Consider the following 3,992-nt stretch of genomic DNA (forward strand, 5'->3'; position numbering starts at 1 on the left):
TATAAAAAGGAGAAGGCGCCGGAAATGGCCGGCAGTTTTGATGGTGGAAGGTGGCGGGAGTCGAGTGGGGCGAAGTAAAGCGTGGATATGTTTCTACAAGGAAGTTAAAGGGACGGTTTAAAAATGGATGTGGCGGTCGGATATATGTGGCCTTTTCCAGCCTCCGAGACCATTTGCAACCTAACAAAGCCCAAGTATTTCTACCAAATATAAATTTACCAAATATATCTAATATTAAAAAGCACACACCTCTGCAAGGAAAGGCATTTTTTTGGCCTAATGCAACTACAGTGACCCTTTTTTTGTCCCCTTTTCTGTGGCTTAAAGTTTACATCAATAAAAGTTGGACCAAACTTTGAACAAATGTATTGAGCATCCTGTGCTGATCGGCAACTTGAAAAGCTCTTTTTAAAATCCAATCTTAGTCTTAAACTGCTTCCTCAGGGTCCAACTGTTTACTTCCACAGAATATCCATTGGATGCCCTGGATTATACAAGCAGTCCTCAATTTACAACCCACAATTAAACCCCACATTTCTGTTGTTAAGCAAGATAGCTGGGTTTTGCCCCATTTTACAACCTCTCTTGCCACCGTTAAATGAACCACTGTAATTCTTGAATTAGTAACGTGGTTAAGTGAATCTCCCCGAGACGCTGCATCCGTCATAATCAGCTGCCAAGAGTTGAAATGTAAATCCCATGACCTTTGGGGATGCTGCAATGGTCATAAGTGTGAAAAATGGTCATAAGTCATTTTGAAAAGTCACTGTCATGCCCTTGGTAGAATCAGATTCTGAGGGAGAGGAGGAACAGCTGACAGTGGAGATGTGGCTCCTGAGGTTGTGGAGGAGGCTGGGCAGTCAGAGGAAGACCCAGGACCATCCCCTCTTCATCCTAGGACACGTAGGGAGGAACGGAGAAGGGAACAACGTGGCTTATGGGAGAGGAAGTGGCCATGATCCCCCTCATTGGTTGCAGCTGTGGAGAATAGTATATAAGAGAGGTGGTTAAAACACAGTGTTGCCAGAAGCAAAGTGTGTGTTGTTTTGGGCTGAAATTATCTTGGTTGGTGTCCTTCCAGCAGACTGTGCCTTGTTATCTCCTTGAAGTTGGTAATTCTCTGGTAATATCACACTACTAACCAGAGCATACAAAACATTTGCTAGACCAATACTCGAATACAGTTCATCAGTCTGGAACCCACATTACGTATCTGATATTAGCACAATTGAGAAAGTCCAGAAATATTTCACAAGAAGAGTTCTCCACTCCTCTACTCGTTGTAGAATACCTTATGCCACCAGATTTGAAATTCTAGAACTAGAAAACCTTGAATTACGCCGTCTTCGGTCTGATTTAAGCATGGTATATAAAATCATACATTGCAATGTCCTACCTGTCAATGAATACTTCAGCTTCAACCATAACAACACAAGAGCACACAATAGATACAAACTCAAAGTTAACCGCACCAAACTTGATTGCAGGAAATAGGACTTCAGCAATAGAGTGGTCAATGTCTGGAATACTCTACCCGACTCTGTAGTTTCTTCCCCAAACCCCAAAAACTTTAACCTTAGACTGTCTACTATTGACCTCACCCCTTTCCTAAGAGGTCTGTAGGGGGCGTGCATAAGCGCACCAACGTGCCTACCGTCCCTGTCCTATTGTTTCTCTTATTCTTCTTTTATTTTTCTTATATGTACCCATTTCATGTATTCACAACTATGTGTACACTTATACTTATTATCTTGTAAACAATTGGCAAATCAAATAAAATAAATAAATAAATAAATAAATAATTACTTATCCTGGTCGGTTGTGGAAATTCCTTCATTGTAGTTTGTTTGGGTTTTTTTATTTCACCTCAATCTCATTAAGTTCGGATTGTATTGCTTTCTTTTGAAGACTATTTTTGAGTACGTTTTATCTCCAACTGAGAATTATTGAACAGTGGGGCCAAGTTGGAGGCATTAAAGGACATTTATTTACATTTTGGATTTTGTTAGGTTTGTGTTTCACTCCAGGGCATCACAGTCACTAAATGAACTATTGTAACTCAAAGACAACCTGTACATTCTGATCGACAGCTCTAGAAGCATCATAATATTTGAAATATCTTTTCCAAAGTCTTCCTTGCTACTCCTCAGCATCTACCCACACCAAATAAATTATTAATTCCATTGATAATCATCAAATGGTAATTAAACATCCACATCTGCCTAACTCAAATCCTTGGGAAGGATTCAATAGGTGGACAAAAAGATCAGAGCCAGGCTAACCACATGGCAGACGATGTGAAGAATCATATTAAAGATAAAATTAAGAACAATAATACAGTGGTGATTTTGTTATCTATTCATGGGGGGGGTAGATTGAGGTTGTTTGGTCCTTTTATTCATATTTTAGTTTTTTTTTTTCAGGGCTTCAATTGTAAGCCACCCAGAATCACTTTTAGGAGTTGGGCAGCCAATGAGAATCCAATGATCTACCCACTCCAAATAAGTTATTAATTCCATTAATAATAATCAAATAATTAATTCCATTAATAAGCCTCAAAACATCCACACCAGATCCTCGGAAATAGTTTGATAGGTGGACAAAAAGATCAGATCCAGGCTAACCACCTGGCTGTCTATGCAAAGAATAGAGTAGAATAGAAATAGAAAGGGATGGGATGGAATAGGAATAGGAGTGGGATAGGATAGTTTAGGATAGGATAGGACAGGAATGGAGTGGAGTGGGGTGGAATGGAATGGAATAGAATGGAATAGAATAGAATAGAATTAGAATAGAATATGGAATGGAATAGAATAGAATAGAATTAGAATAGAATGGAATGGAATAGGAATAGGAAGAGAATAGAATAGAATAGAAGATGGAATAGAAGATGGAATAGAATAGAATAGAATAGAATAGAATAGAATAGAATAGAATAGAATTCTTTATTGGCCATGTGTGATTGGACACACAAGGAATTTGTCTTGGTGCAAATGATCACAGAACTATATTAAAGATAACATTAAGAACAATAACACTGGTGATTTTGTTATCTTTTAATTTGGGGGGAGATGGGTGTTACTTGGTCCTTTTCTTCATGTTTTAGTTCTTTTAATTTGGGGGGAGATGGGTGTTACTTGGTCCTTTTCTTCATGTTTTAGTTCTTTTTTTTAAATGTTTCAATTATAAGCCACCCAGAATCACTTTTAGGAGTTGGGCAACAGTATAAGTCCAATGATAATCAACCCACTGATTGCTTTCACCCACATCGATCTTGTGGCTTGAACAGCTGGGCTTATGGAAACCCCCATTTGGGTTTTAATGGTTGTATGCTATGGGAGGATGGCAACAGGCCTTACACACACACACACACACACACACACACACACACAGAATGGAATTTTGCTTTCCGTCAGGAGTTAAAAACGTGGGACAATCTGGTGTGCAAAAGCATGCAAGCCACGGAATGCAATGCTACATTGGACCACAAGATGACTCTGCCAGACAAGTTGCGGTTCAAGAAAACACAAAAACCCTGAAAGATAGGAAGTTAGAAGGCTCCTTGTTTGAAAGGACAAGAAATAAAAGTCTTGTTTCCACCTGAGATTGCTTACCAACCTAGCAAATATGCACTCACACGAACTCCAAAGCAGAATTAGTATTAATTTTGGAGGAGGGAAGTTGTGTTAGTTCCCGTATTGGGTGCAAATCAGAAGTTCTTGCAGTGGCTTTCATTTACAAACAAATTAAAAATCCTGTGAGTGTACAAAGTCATTGCTCTGTATTCCTTTCCTTTCCTTTCCTTTCCTTTCCTTTCCTTTCCTTTCCTTTCCTTTCCTTTCCTTTCCTTTCCTTCATTCTTTTGTTCTTTCCTTTGTTTCTTCTTCCTTTGTTTTTCCTTCCTCCATTTTTTCCTCCCTTCTTCCCTCCTTCCCTCCCCTACTTACTCAAGTGACCAGTTGTAGCTTACCCCTCCCCTTCTCTCTCTGAGG

Source organism: Notechis scutatus, chromosome 10 (assembly GCF_049901735.1).
Source record: "Notechis scutatus isolate UNSWTSFEM ecotype Mainland chromosome 10, rNotScu1.2, whole genome shotgun sequence".
Lineage (NCBI taxonomy): Eukaryota > Metazoa > Chordata > Lepidosauria > Squamata > Elapidae > Notechis > Notechis scutatus.